Genomic DNA, 16,295 nt, shown 5'->3' on the forward strand with positions numbered 1-16,295 from the left:
GCTGCGACTGTATGTTGTGTTCACCAATCCTGACTTTTATCGACGTTTGCTTCCTTCGCTTGGTGATCAAAACTACCTCGGTTTATGCTCTGCGAGCGTCAGACCACCTTCCTCTAGCCAAGACCTGATTTCAAAAATTGCCTCGTTTGTAAATACTTCGATCTCATCAATACCTTGTGCCACGATAGTCACTCCGACGTCGTCTGCGAAGCCAATGACTGCCACTCCTTTGGGTAGTTGCAACTTTAAAATTCCGTCATACATTATTATTCACAAAAGAGGCCCGACGACTGACACTTGTGCAACCCTCAGGTTGTTCTATATCTCTTAGGTCCATCATCCGAATCGTAACACAGTATCCTCTCTCGGAGAAATTTGATGACTATGTGTACCAGGTATTTAGGAGCGACCAATTTAGCTAGAGCTGCAATTATTTTGCTCCTTTTTACCGTGCTGACGGCATTAATCACGCCAAGAGTAACTTCCGCGGAAGGTTTTTTGCCCTCCATTGCTTTTTCCGCCTAGATCTTGCCTTTCGAAATCCAAACTGCCTGTCTGAGAGACCATCCTACTTTTCTGTGATAGGTACAAGCCTAGTAAAGATGACCCGTTCGAAAAGTTTGCTGATGTCGTTTAGCAAGCATATAGGCCTATAAAACGAAGGATCACCGAAAGCTTTATTTGGCTTCGGGATTAGGATAAGCTTCTGTTTCCTCCACTTTTCCGGAAAATCCCATTTTTGAGGCACGTCGTAAATGTTTCAGCGAACCACCTTGGAACTGTTTTGACGGCCACTGTCAGTGCCGTCTAAACCTGGGGCTTTATTTTCGGCAATTTTCTTTGCGGCTTCCAGGACTTCTTCGGAAATTTCATGGGAATCTATCTGGACCATGGGTAGGTTCGATTCATTTGAAACTTGTGGAAAGGGAGTACTAACGATATCCCGTAGCAAATCAGGGTTACTGATCGGTGATGAGCGATGCCATAACTGCTTTGTATGCACCTCTCCATGGGCCGAAGTCTGCTTCTTTGCATAACCTCTTGAAGTGTTCAATTTTACTTCTAGAGATGCCTGCTTGCAGTTCTTTCTTCGCTTACTTATATTGGTTGTGCAACTCTTCAAACTCAGGCCAGTTTCTGCTACGTTGGCTGTGTCTCCTGGCTTTAATGCAAACTTTATGAAGTTTTTCGATTTCGGCAATCCACCAGAAGTTAGGCATTCGTCTCTTGAGTACAGTGCGGCGGGGCATGGCAACGTCATACACCGTTTTCTGGCCTATTGCTCCTGTTTTCGATTGCTCAGTTCCCGCAAGTCCAGATTGCCGGTTCTGTCTGATACAAAAACATCGCTGTGGAAATTTTTGTTAATATTCACATATAATGGCAACGTCAATTGCATTTTCAAGCACGCTTTGAGAGAACAGTTCCTGAGCTGCCTGGCAATGCTTTAAATTCAGCTGTAGGAACTTCATTTACGAAAAGCTGAAACCGCCTTTTTAAATGCCGGACATCTTTAATTACCTGTGATGTGGTCGATGTTACCCTTCTGTGTTTCTCTGCATAGCAGGCATTTGTGATTTCTAATGCATTCTTTGCAATATGCCCTTCTTCACCACATTTTCGGCACAACTTAGATGTCTCGTACTTGCTTGAACAGTTTCTCGAGATGTGTCCAAACTCCAAGCATTTGAAACACCTCTTTGACGAGATCTGTTCGTGGATTTTGCCAACAGCAATAGCCTTTTTTGCTACTTCGAATGGTAAGGCTATTGTGGCCGTCTGAGTACCACCATATGCATTATGGAGCTTTATCACATTGGAATCAAAGATTGGATTTAGCCAGAGTTGAGTTTTACGGCCTCGTAGATCTCCGCTTTTGTGGTGATCTCATCTAGGTCCTTGCCCACCTTTATTTCCGCTGCTTTGCCTAGTGACGACTCGATCTTCTTATTTAGGTCGTAGGACTTACTCTCCCCAGACCTAACGTCAAGGAGCAAATCGCCTTTCTGCGTGCGTCTTATCCGTCTGCCTGTCTGTCTGTCTATCACACCCAATTTATTAGATCTTTTGGCGGAGTCTGACTTTTAGCGGGTCAGTTTGTCAGTCTATTTATAGGCAGTGATGTTCAAGTGTCTTGGCATTCATGTCAGGAATGCTTCGTTCAGTTGGTCATTTCAGCACCAACTAGCTTGATATGATGTGGCTATTTAGTGCAGACAATGCTGCCCGTTTATCGGAACAGATTGGAATAGTGCGATCCCGCAATTTTTGCCGCAAACATTCTTTCGCTGTAGATAAAATAGCATATAATATAGCACCTGGAATATGGGTGTCACTTTTAGGAGTACTCGAGTTTTCCAAGATCACCTCTGATCCGATCTGCCTTCCATGACAAATCCGTCGGTGAAAGTTATTAAGTCTGTACTCCCAAAAGGGTTGGTCCTATTTGTTGACAATCTTTCTATTCTAGTGATTACGTCTTATTTGGATGTGATCAGCAACCATTAATATCAACAAGCGTTTGTCCAGGGATTCTTAAACAGACACATGATCAGTGGTATCAGGCCCACATGCGTCGTCACTTGCCTTCAGTTTTACCTCCTAATAAATGGAGTGAAAAGGGAGGCGGGGTAGATTTGGGATAGCTTCGAGTGCTGCGGATGAAGTTGCTGACGAGCTTGCGTCAACAGGTTCCTGCTTTTAGCAACGTTCAGTCTAGATCATAATCTGACATATATTAAATATATTTTCTTGTGGATATGTATGTATATCTAGTTAAGCTGCTGTGTTGGAATAACGTAGTTTTTACCTATCGCTGTTCTATTGTTCCTGGAAATGTTCCTTCTACGGAGTTGAGGCTGGTTTTACCGGCTGGATTTCCACTCCTGATAACGTCGATAGCGTGTAGCTTAAGACCTAGTGAACATAACTAGTCCAGCCTTCCCAGCGTCTATCGTGAGTCCAACAACAATTATGGATTACCTGCAAAGTTGCCATCAAGTATCAAGTATCACTGCTGTATCTGCAAACTTGCCGTCAGTTACTGCGGTTAGATCGTCTGCAAGTGTGTCCTCCAGGAGCCATAGCAAGGCGTTTATTTCTAGGTATCATTATAATTTTTGTGGGCAGCCCCTAGAACATCCAATAAACTTTCGTCTGAGCACCTTGCGTATTAAAGGTAGGTATTAAAATCTTAGAAATACAAACCCGCTCCAGCTAAGTGGCGTGAGCTAGAGCAGGCATGTATCGGATTTGCACCCACTGCCACTCCCGGTCTCCCCAGACCCTACAGGACCACCATTAAGGTCATACTTCGCGGCTGGGAGGGATCGCCTCTCATGTTTCTCATCTTTCTCCTTTAGTTCTCCTTCTACCTTTGCATCTCCACAACTACTCTTCGGGCTTATTTTTACTCTCAGTGCTTGATGTAGGTTCATTCTCTCTATCGCAAACCTTTTGTATTATTCCACTGCATATCACAAGTGGTTCAGATACTGCCTGGCACAAGCACCGTATCCCGTGAGGAAGTGGGTAATGTGGTATTAGGTTTGTTCTTGTTTCCGCTCAAGCCATACATTCATGTTGAAAATGGGCCTGCGCGCCCATCGATCCTTTGAAGCCTCATCCCGTCTGCTTTGCCAGAGATCATGCGACGCTAACCTTGCCAATACTAGTACTAAACCGTCTGATGTAGATTTATTACCGCTGCAAACCCATCAGCCGGTCAATCGTGTTCACTTGCTTTCCGAAAGTTTGTAAGCGCTAAGGAAGGCTAATATATACGGAAGTGCTCAGTGGAAAAATGAAGTAGTGTCAGAATATGGACGAGTGCCTTACTCGAAGGAAAATATAATAATAATAGTTTTGTCCGAGTTCATAAAGGACAAACACACCAGGACATCCAAAACATGGTCCAAGCCATTCGTGTACTGTACAACAGTGCCAAGAACGATAAGAATGTCTGGAAGAAATCGAGTATCACTCAGGCAACACAAGTGACACCCCCTTAAAATTCAATCGGCGGTAAGCTTGAAAGGAGGAGTAGAGAGGGAAAGGGTCATATATTCATACATCATATGAATGTATGCTTTGCAAGGGGAAAAAAGGAGTCGACTGTCCGCACGTTGCAGGCAGCAACAGATGATCAGTGTTTAGGAGAGCCTTGGAAGCAGTAAAGAAATGAGGTTGATACAAATCAAATTTTACCAATGTGAGGTAGCGCAAGAACTTCTCTCGCAGATCATATATGAGAAGGGATTCGAAACTGCCATAATGAGCGAGCTTTATCGCAACAATAAGAGCGGCGCCTGGACTACAGATGTAACTGGCAAGGTGGCAATATGGGCGTGTGAAAATCAAACCATTCAAGAAATTATGGAGTTTCCAGAAGATCATAGCGGGAGATTTCAACGTGTGGGAAATCGAACTACAAACACTCGGGGCTGTAACCTGCTCGAGGCTTTTGCGGAACTTGACTTGGTGCTTCCAAATACGGGAAATATGTCAACCTTTCGTGGGACAGGGTCGGGCTCAATAGTCGATATGACATATGTGAGTACCACAATGGCGAGGAGAATGGCATGGTTTGTCAGTGACCATTATATTCATAGCGACCACCAGCCAATTCTCCTCCAAATCGAATATGAGCCTTGTGGCGAAGTACGCTCCCGCGAAGATAGTCCGTGGAAAGGTTTGAAGATAATGCACTCATAGAAATGCTATTGGGAGGCCACAATTCCGGTGGTGCGGTTTCCGAAAACGTATAGCAAATAATGGGACGCATAATGAGAGCATGCGACGCCTCGCAAAAAAGCGGTCAAACTGTTGCTGGAATTAATAGCTCGCGGAGTTGCGGTCTGCATGTGCAGCTAGAAGGATCTACTAATGATCTAGAGGAAGACAAGACTTTAACAAGGAATGGCAAGTATATGTGAATCTTCGAGGTAGGTTTAAGGAGGCTATACGGACCAGCAAATGAGAATGCTTCAAGGAACTTTGTGTAGTGGCAGATTAAAGCCCCTGTGGAACAGCGTACAGGGTGGTTATGAAGAAGTTGAGAGGGCGAATACTACAAATGACTTGCCCGCATCTTCCGCTCGATATCGTGATGGCGCTTTTCCTCCCGGATAATGGGGAGCACAGAAAACACACCTAAACCATACATTTCGACAAAAACTAGTTTTGCTCCCGAAGCCGAATAAGGAACCAGGACATTCATCATCATACCGCCCGATTTGCCTTATCGACACGGTAGGAAAGATGCTCGAAAGGGCCATCTACAATAGGCTTCTCCCGTTGGACGTCAAAAATGCATCCAATTCCGCTAGCTGGGAGTGGATAAAAAGCTCACTGGCTAAAACGGGTGTTCCTAGTTATTTGAATAAGCTCCTCGAAAGTTACCTGTCTGAGAGGATAGTATGGCACAATACGAATGAGGTTCGAAAAAGTACACCGTCGCCGTAGGGGTACCACAGGGCTCAGTGTTGGGTTCTTTGCTGTGGAACGTGATGTACAATGGGGTCTTGTCTTTCCCGTGCCAAAGGAGGCCACGATAATCGGTTTCGCAGATGAACTAGTCGTGGTTGTCATCGCGAAACAATCTGAAGAAATTAAAGTGTGCGCTAACGAAACCAATAGCGCCATATAAGCCTGGCTGGAGATGATTCAGCTTGAACTTACGGAACAAAACACGGAGACGGGCTTGATTACCAACTGTAGGAAGAGGAATACGGTCGATATTCGTATTGGTGGCCGCATCACCATCGGTTGGGGGTGGTGATTGACACTAAAATCAATTTCAAGGGACACCTCCACTATGCCCGTGTGAAAGCGGCCATATCAGCGTGTCATTAGTGCGGATTGGAAGTCCAAGATACAGTCGCAGATTACTTGTACCCGGAGTGCTTCGCTCCACACTATTATACGCGGCACCAGTTTGGGAGGAAACATTAGCGTGTAAGAGTAATCGGAGGAGGGTAAATATGGCTTGCCGCTTGATGGTGCTAAGGGTGTGCAGCGTCTTCAGAACAATATCAGGCGAGACAGCGTGTGCTATCGCGGGAATGATCCCGATGGACATTCTGGGAAGTGAGGCGCGCTGTCTATACGAGAAAAGGAGAATGAATCCACCTGAAAAGGATACAGAATACCGAAAGGCGGCAAGGGGAGAGTCGCTGGAAAAGTGGTAGCAACTGTGAGATGACTCGCAGAGGGTTCGGTGGACCCTCACTTTGATTCCTCGTATTGAGGAGTGAATCCAGCGACGATATGGTGAGATTAACTACCATCTGACGCAATTCCTGTTACGGAATAGTGGTTACAGGAAGTATCTGCACCAATTAAGGTTGGATGATTGTCGTTTTTGTCCTGAATGTGGATGCACATCTGAGAACCGGGAGCATCTTACGTTCCACTGTCGAAGGTTTTACTCAGAGACGACTCCCTGAAAATCAACATAAGCAGGCAGAACATGGTCGGGGAAATGCTGGTGTACGGTGAACTCTGCAATCAAAAGTATCCAAAAGGAACTTGGAAAAGTGTAGTGCGGAAGGATGACGCGAAGAACAGAAGGTCGTCGTGGGGCGGACTGCTTTGCTACGGTTCCGCGGGGCAGGAACAAGGAGAGAGTGGGGGTAGTTTCAGTGGGTGGGAATCTAAGATTACCTTCTCCAACCATAAAAAAGATCTTCGATCCTTTTCACGTCGCATTGAAGCTAGATATACTTTTTAAGCAAACTGGTGAAACTTATGGCTCATCTGATAGACACTTGGGAAACCCTTGGTGGTATAGAATATCGAGCCTCAAATTGGTTGTACTACCTAGGCGGTTATGAAATTTGAATTTGAAAATTGGAATCCACGAACCATAATACCAGTGTTTGCAATGATGTTCAAAGTTCTTTAACTATTCTGCAAGGGAATATCGAGAGGTGAACTCTGCTCTGGATGAGGAAACGCAGTCCGATTTTTCCATTTAATCCTAGCGCTTTCCCTAACATGAGCTGGTAGAGTTAGTTTTCGGTTATTCCCTTTGCCAACCTGTCTGATCTGGAGCTCGCCCTTGGTGGCTTTTTCTCGATAGTGACAATGATTGTCACAAAAAGTTTCATCTCTATGAAAACCTCTCCGTTTGCAGGTATGGTTGCGGTGTTGGTATGGCGATGGTGGTCTAGACACCTTGAAATTTGACGCCAATTCTATTGAATTGGTGGATTACCTCTGTGATTGTATCTTCACGCCCAGAATTGGATTATCTGGTGGGTTATAATGCTGCAATGCTTGACGAGTGGTGTACTTTAATTTATTTATTTATTTATTTATTTATTTAATGAGGACAATACACAGAAAGCAAATTTCTTATTACATATTGTCCTCAGAGGGAGGAGCAAGTAAATGGCATATTTTGGGCTTAAAGCTAGACAGGGACATAGAGTCAAAGGAATCAAGCTGTAAGGCATTGTAGGACCGACAAAACCTCGGGATCGGAGAGTGAAAGTAAATTTCGAGCTCGGCGAAGGGTACATAAAAAATGTCCGCATTACGTGTGTTATGAGACGAGGCGATACGGAGAGTAATATCCGAGTTGGCGGAGCAGTCCATCAGACCATTATAGAGTTTGAAAAGAGTACACATATCAAGGAAGATACGGCGTTGCTGTAGGGAGGGGAGATTGAGGGTGTGGAGTCGTGACGGATAATCAACTCGTGGAAGGTTCGTTTTGTAAAAGAGGGTCCGGGTGAATTTGCGTTGTACAGCTTCAAGAGCGCGGCCATCACGGATGCGGTAGGGGGACCAGACTACACAGCAATATTCAAGGATGTTTTTGACAAGGGAATTGAAGAGTGTTAAGGAGGGCTGGATTGAGGTAAAGTCGGACGAGGAACGTAGGATAAAACCAGACATTTTGGAAGCTCTATTGATGATGTCAACGAAGTGGGAATTGAAACGAAGTTTATCGTCGAATATTACACCCAGGTCTTTGAAGGAGGTCAGTAGTGAAAGGGGTTGACCACTGAGAGAATAGGAAAAGGATGATGGGGAGGGTTTCAGGGAATAGCGCATCCAGTGGCATTTGTTGACATTCAGTGTTAGCTTGTTGACCGAACACCAACGGGCTAAATTATCAAGGTTGGATTGTACGAGAGCACAGTCCAATGGAGACGAAACAGAGGCAAACAATTTAAGGTCGTCTGCGTAAAGCAAATACGGACAGGTGAGGATGGAGGCGAGGTCATTGATAAAAAACAGGAAGAATAGGGGACCAAGTGTGGAGCCTTGGGGAACACCAGAGGAAGGAGAGAAGGAACGAGATGAGTGACCATGAAAAGAAACTTTGCAGGAACGGTATGCGAGATAGGAGGAAAGCCAGGAGATGACTGAGGGAGGGAAGTCTAGCGAAGAAAGTTTAGAGAGAAGAATGTTATGGTCAACGGTGTCAAAGGCTTTGGAGAAATCAGTATAAACAGCGTGTACCTCCTGTCGTGAATTCAAGCGTTTAGCAACAAAGTTGGTAAAGACCAGAAGATTTGAAGCCGTTGATCTATGTTTCACGAAACCATGCTGCTCTTTGACAATGAGGTGATCGAAGTGCGCGGTCAACCAGTCGTTGCGGATTTTGGAGCAAGAGGAGAGAAGGGAAATGGGGCGGTAGTTCACAGCAAGGGAAGGGTCTCCGCTTCTGTCTAAAGTCTTAGTCCGCGAATCCATCTAATTCGCTATTCAGCATGTAGCCAGTGCTCTCTGATTGAAGAGTGTCGCCGCTGCGCAAGTAAAGAGAGTGCGTACTTTGAATTTTTAGATATTTATCATATCGGCACATCTTATGGTGGGGAGCGTTACTTTCTTGACGATCGAACGTTATCCCAAAGCAGAACGGGGAAAGTGGAGGGAACGTTTTCTTGAGAGTCATCGATTGGCCACGGGTGTACTCCGCTACCTGCCAGCATTTATTTATTGATATCTGGGAGAAGGAATGTTCTGGTACGGCGCTGATGAGAGGCCCAAAAAGTAAGTTGTTTCTGATTCGTTGTATGGTTTGCTTTGCTGGGTACAATACTGTAAGGTAAATAGTAAAGAAGACGAGGCAGATCCTGAGATGGGGCGATGGCGCTAGGTCATCACGCTAGACAACTTTCAGGGTTATCGGTGGAGCTCGGCGCAAAATCGGAGGGGTTTCTGGAGTTCCTTATTAAGGCAGGCTTAGACCGGATATCGGTTGTTGCGTCGTTGATGATGATGAAATAGCAATGATTGTTGTTGCAAATCATCTTATGTTAGTTTACTTATTTTATTACCCACTTTGAATATTGCGTGCCCGTGCCCATTCTGCTCCATAGCCTTTGGTTTATTTTGGGACTTTTAACCGGCTTGGGTTGAGGTGGTTATGTTATTGTTGGAAGAAACCTTGAAATTTTTTGAGCTTAGTTTATTTATGTTGAATCCTGGGTCTGTATCACAGGTCGACTTCACACGATTTTTGTACCCATTTATTGTTAATCCTTTGTGAGGATAACATAGCCTATCCGCATCTCTGATTTTTATTTTAATGGAAAGAAGCTTTTTGGTGAGTGTCTCTCGTCTGCTTGGTAATTTTGGGTCCAGGTTTCCCTTGTTCACCAAAAGCAAGTTTCTCCGTTTCCATGATGGTATCAGCAGAACTACAGGTACCTATAACCTCTGAGTAATGCGATATGATCAAGTCTAAGAGGATTCTCATCCTACTGTTTCCCTTGCCTGAATTTTTGTGTTATCTACCATAAAGAATTCTCGAGTAGCGAGGAGTTTATATTGGCTTGTGGCTTGTTAATTTTCCTTTTCAGTAAACGAGGACTTGAGCTGTTGTTTCGATAAATATGCCAGCAAGTTTTTTCACCGTCAGATTTAACCAATAACACTGAGCACTTTCCAGTGACAAATAAATGGGGCATCAATTTGTCGAGTCTCCTTTACTTGAATTTCTCTTTGAAAACCCTGTCAGCGCTTTGAAATGTATTATTTGATAATATTAAAATGACGCATGGACATTTTTTTAACTAAATCCTGCTTTCTTCTAATTCAAACCCTTGAGAGTAAACGGAGTAGCGAACTAGGACAATGTAAAATTTATTGGGCTCAATATTCAGCGGAGCCCCACACATAAATACTCAGCAAAACGAGCTGATTGAACACAAAAGCCCAGCAATTAAATTCAAAATGGGGCAAATATGTTAACAAGAGGGTCTCCCAGCATCCTGGAGCCGACTAGCTGATTATCATCTCTTGCAATTCCCACATAGACCCGAGTACAATTGTAGGACAACAAATGCAAATGTACATGTTATCGATATTGAAGTATCTGGAAACAATACGGACAAATAAGGAGGAGGATTCTTCGATTTTCATTTACACTGAATATGTAAATTGCCATTTTCAATGACAAAATTGATGTTGGCTTTGTGGATTCAGAATAGACACACTCTCCAATTGGCGTCCTGAAACGACCGATAACGGTTGAGGGAGTATGTGAAAATAGTTTCCAATCGATTTCAAATAAGATGAACCCTTCAGATAAACGACGATGGCACTCCGACTGATATTGGAAATGTTTAGTGTGGAGAGGATGACGTTTGTAGGGAAACGATACACTTCTCCCGTCGGTGACAATATGATGTTATCCTTTCATTTTGAAAGTGGACTTGACGTAGCTTTTCTGACGGAGAATATTGGCGGCCGAAGTGGCGGGTCGAGTGTAAGAAACATTGCAAATATTTGCCTAACTGCCTCCTTAGACTTTAATATCTCCTATATGTTCGGGTCTGACAATATGACCCATCCGTACTACTTCTTTTTCATGGTAAAACGGACACTCCGGTAACGGAGGATGTGTCCTTTTCCTAGTGCTCCACATGTTATAAACCAATTTGATTCTGGGTCCTTCCGATCGTTTGATAGCGTTCGTATTTGAGGTTTTTCAAGGCAGGTGTATTTGTATCCTTCCTCCTTGACAGAAATGTTAGGCGTTGTATATTGCACAAAGAAGGATCATTTTCTTGTTACTCCTTCCTGCTTTCCGGCGCAGCGAATACATTTTGTCATATATTCAGGTTGTGGGTGTATACCCCGGGATGGAAAGGGTATACCTTTCTCTAAGATAAATATTGCCTCTACAATGACGACGACATGGAGTAGTATGAAGTATCAATTTTCTATGTCCTTGTTATCGTTGTTGTTTTTGTTGTTAAAGCCTAGAATACAAATATATTCTGACGCACAACTACCAGTAGATACGTCTATGCTCTCTCAATTTGATTTAGGTTTATGGCTAACGTTGGTCTTAGGCGGACGGCTCCGGGTATCATAATATACTTCCTCCTCTTTGGTGTCCTTCACCTAAAAACCCTACAAATACCTTGATAAAATTTTTATCCACAATCCAACTATTTGCCCTGAAACACGTTCCCTAACAACAAATCATCGAAACGAGGGAACAACCATTTCCGGCAAACAAACAAACGACAAGAGCAAAAATAAATTTTAAGATTGATGTATCCTGGCCAGGACTATTGAAGTGGCCAGTCGACTTTGATGATAAACTAAGTAATGGTCAAAGCCAAGTATGAGACCTGACTACATCTGATTTGTTCAAAGGACAGAAAATTGCCATTTATCGAAGGTCTACTGGTAGATGGCAGGGAAAAGGACAACCACAATACCGGGTGTGACAGGATAATAACGATGGTATCAATGCAAGGATGAGACTGAAAAGGTGGATGTGATTTTTGAGCACATAGAATTTTGGACGGTTATTGTAGAGGAAAATTCATTCATGGGTGGCTTATTAGAGTCCTGGAATAATTCATAAAGATCACAGTCGCATGTGATGGAGGGTGGACATTGATGGTCGAACCGATTGCTTCAATATCATTGCTTCGCATGAGCCGTTTTGACCGTCATAAATTATAAATTGATTTATTGGTAAGTAATAAGGATTCGAGACTTAAGATTCAATATCTCCTGAATCTCGAGTCATATGAACTTCTTAAGAGAAATTTCAATAAGTTGGCAGTTGTGGAGCTTATATTTGAGGTAATTTTTTCTTTCCTTTCCGTCTATCTGGTGAATTATTATCCTGAGGACTTTAGGAGGAGTTTTGTAGATCAGTTTAGGTGTTAATTGCCTCTGGTCGTGTTTAGTAGGTTTATAAGCATTTTGTTATTGTTATTGTTGAAAAAGTTCTTGGGGCCAAATTTGGAGAATACGGTGAAAGCGAATGCAATTCTAAGCCTAGTTCATGCAATTTTACCATTGTTTTCATTTGATTTGAGATACGGTGCATTTTTTGATGAAACAGCACTTTCTTTTTCTTCAAATGGGGCCATTTTTCCGCCATTTCACCCTTCAAACGCTCCAATAACGCTATGTAATAGTCTTTGTTGATGCTTTTCCTTTTCAAGATAATTGATGAATATTACATCATGCGCATCTCAAAATACTGATGCCATAGCCTTACTAGTCGACTTTTGCGTCTTTTGCACGCGTTGGAGTCGGCTCACCACGGGCAATCCACTCAGATGACGATCGTTTTGATTCTGGTGTGAAATAATAGAGCCATGTTTCGCCCAATGTCCTTTATCCATTTTCTTCAAACTAGCAAAAGTTGCTTCCCTCAAAATGCTCTATCTTATAAACTAACAGTTTGACAGCTGTGAAATTGGTACATGTACTTTTAACGTTAGGATTAACTAAAAATCATATGGAGTTAATACTAGTAGCGCTATCTGTGTGTTAACCCAACTGTTTCACGAATGAGCTTGCAGGTAGTTGCAAATTTTTCGAGGGTCGTTGAGAGATACTTCGATAGGTTTCTCGTTCACGGTGATGAGAAGCTTAAGACGTGGAGGGAAAATTTCCCCACAGTTCTCAACCGCACAGTATCTGGTGAGGTTTCGCCTCCGGTGGATGAAATGGTTACTCCCTGTAATATTCGGATATCGCCTGCTTCCTTTATTTTAGGCAGGCAGGCTGTGTCCGAATATTACAGCGAGTTAAATCGTCTTGATCATCAATTCATTCCGTCGGGGCAAAGCCGCTGGGTTTGATGGTCTCGCTGTACAACTGTTTATCGGAGCCCCTGCAAAGCTGCTGCTTCCACTCAGCCATAAACCATGGAATTTTGGGGTCTTTTCCAATGAATAGAAATTGAGGATGATCGACGAAATTCTAAAAGGCACTTGTCTTGAGTAAGATAACCGCAAGGCTTTGTGCTTCTTGCTCATGCAAAGAAGACTTTGACATCTTTTTTCAAACATCCCGATTAGGCTGCTGACATCTGCTTGCTCCCGTATTGATTGGTGGACCTGGACCATTGAGGTAGGTAAGCACAGTTAGACTGACAACAATCGCCAAAATCATCTAGGTTACAGTCAACCGGGACGAAGGCGTTGATTAATTTGTATATCTCGGGAGTGTTGCTTTTTGCTGATAGTAGTACCGAACTCGATGTTGCCCGGCACATTAGAAGCCCTAGATCCACCTTCGCTGTTTTGTCCGAAACCTGGGAATACAGATACCCCAACAGCAACATCAAGTTGAGATTGTTTCGTGCCAATGTTCTCTCTATGCTGTTATGTGTGAGCAGAATATGGAAAGTGACCGCTGCTGTTACTCCTAGCTTTCGTTTATACTTATCTCTCCAATGCCATCTGTGCTCTTTGGTTTGAGAAAGCCTCGATCGTAAAGCTGGGTTGGCGTACGTTCCAGGTACCGGTAGATGTGTGGATCAGCAGGCGGAAATGACTGTGGATAGGTCAATCTTTAAGTTTAGTTATGCTATATAATAGAATCATACATATCGAAGTAGTGGAGGGACGGGCCGCCTGAGAAACACATGGCGCAGAATAATGGGTCAGTAGTGGGGACCCCTTGGGAAGACTTGGAGAGAGGTGAACTGATAACTATGACGCGAAGGTATGGTTACGCTCTTAGCCCAATTCGGAGGATGATGGCAAGCATGTAACATAAGTGTTTATATTTTCTGTTCTTCCAGCTTTCCGCCCTTTCAAGCTTCAGCTGTACTGTCTTTATTACAAGGTTTACTGCAATCTACTTTATTTTTGGTATTAAATCCCCGATAATATCTTTTGGGATTATGTCTTGAGTTGAATTCCAGGCAATGTGTGCTTTCATATTTAAAACTAACCCAAATCGGTACAGAATATTTCTGAAACTACCATGTCCTTTCTTACCATCTATAAGCAAGTTTTCATTTCCTGCTGATTCTCCTCATTCATTGCATTGCTTTTTTTCTTCCGAAAGACTTGGACTTCATCCTCGCTAATGATATACAAGCAACTGTTGCCTTCTCGTAGGCATCATCTAAATATTTCTTGAAATTGAGGGAGCTTCTACCATGGTGATCCAGGCCCTTATTTGGCTTTTGATCAAATCTTCTTGCTCGTCGTTTCTCTCTCTCAGGTGTCAATCGGTTACACCATTCGAATCCTTACGTGTTGAAATAATCAGTAATTATTTAAGGGTGGCAAATTCACCAACATATCCATGTTACGTTATATGTGTACTGTAAGGAGCGTTGCAGGGTAGATATAGATGCCGTAGATTTTCTCTCTTATAGAACCTACTCGAGGGGGTGCTATGGCGGCAAAGAGATATCAATTCAGTGCATTTACGGAGCAACTCGGTATTATAGCTTCTCTTCCGTCGTTGGACCCATTCTTGGTCTTTCTGAAAATCGCCAGGTACTTAGTGACATACGGGGCTGTTATGCCTGAGTCATCTTCCGCGAAAGCAATGGACAGGGTATTTGTAACTTGAGTATCAATTTTACTGTCCAAGGGTTGAAACCGACATATGTATCTCATATAAGAAAATCACAAACCATTTCATAGTAGCCGTTTTCTCACTTATTGCCCTATAACCTTCGTGATTATTTTCAGGTTGTTCCGCTGGCTGTCTCAGGTTGCCCAGATAAGTTAGGTTAGATTAAGAAAATGGGAGGTCAACTGCAAACGCTTAGACCACAGTGTGCTTATTATTTACGAATCCAAGGTATACTAAAATCTAGATTCCTCCGTGGTATTTCCTTTAATTCTGAGAAAGCCGAAAAGTGGCATATGAACTGCAGGAGCTCTTTCTCCTCTCCCATTGGTTATTGATTATATTGAGAGTTGGCCCAGTATATTTTTTCTATTGTCCAAAAAGCATGCACATGAATGAATCTTCGCCTATCTTTGCCGCAACTTTATCACTACCCTCGGACTGTATGGCGATCTCCTGCCTTTTAGGCCTTACTTCAGCTTGTTTCCCTAAGGACTTTTCCTCTTTGCAGTGGAAGTTTTCTGTGGTTTTGTAGCAAGATCTCTTCAGCTTCATCATAAAATCTCCGTTTTGGAGCGTATGATTCGGCTTTCGCTTCATCTGCTCCGGATCGGATTTGACTTTTCAGAAGATGTGAACGTATGCTATCTCACTTTTTTTGGAGATAACAATCAATTCGGACCGCATTTTTCTTTTACTTGTCGTCTTTCCCTTTGTACCAACCTTGGATAAGATCTTTGTGGTCCTTTTTTGGGGTTTTACATCCCCATCCTTGGTTATTTTGCCCTGCTTTCCTTTCAGCTTTGAGTGTTTTTATCCTGATAGTGGTATTCCCATTGGTTCAAAATTCGTTGGATGAATTATCCTGCGCTTGTGTCTTCTCCGTCCGTCCGTCCGGATAGCTGAGTGGTTAGAGCGCAAGGCTGTCGTACGGAAGGTCGCGGTTCAAATCTCGCTGGCGGCAGTGAGATTTGTATCGTGATTTGACGTCGGACACCAGTCGACTCAGCTGTGAATGAGTACCTGAGTCAAATCAGGGTAATAATCTCGGTCGAGCGCAATGCTGACCACATTGCCTCCTAGTGTACCGTTACGGTCTTGAATGAAGTGCTCGAACACACTTCAAGGCCCTGATCCAACATGGATTGTTGCGCCAACGATTATTATTATTATTTATTGTGTCTTCTGCTGCTGCAGGTTTAAGCCGTAGGTCACTGTCATGCTCTTCGAGTTACTCCATCGTGTTTCAAATGATTTGTCGAAATGAAACTTCATTTCCATGTTATCTCTTGGTATCATTAATTCAGAATACCTCCTAAAAAATGTTAATCATCCTGATTCTGAAGATTGGCCACTCGTCCTGCAACTAAATGTAAAGATGAAGAGGAGTCATTCTCAGAAAGACCTCCAAGCTTGTTTCGTTGTTTCGGTGATAGACACAAGCCAGTTTTTGAAGTTTTTGTAGCGTCCTGACTGCAGTACTG

This window comes from Hermetia illucens, chromosome 2 (genome assembly GCF_905115235.1).
Source record: "Hermetia illucens chromosome 2, iHerIll2.2.curated.20191125, whole genome shotgun sequence".
Taxonomy (NCBI): Eukaryota; Metazoa; Arthropoda; class Insecta; order Diptera; family Stratiomyidae; genus Hermetia; species Hermetia illucens.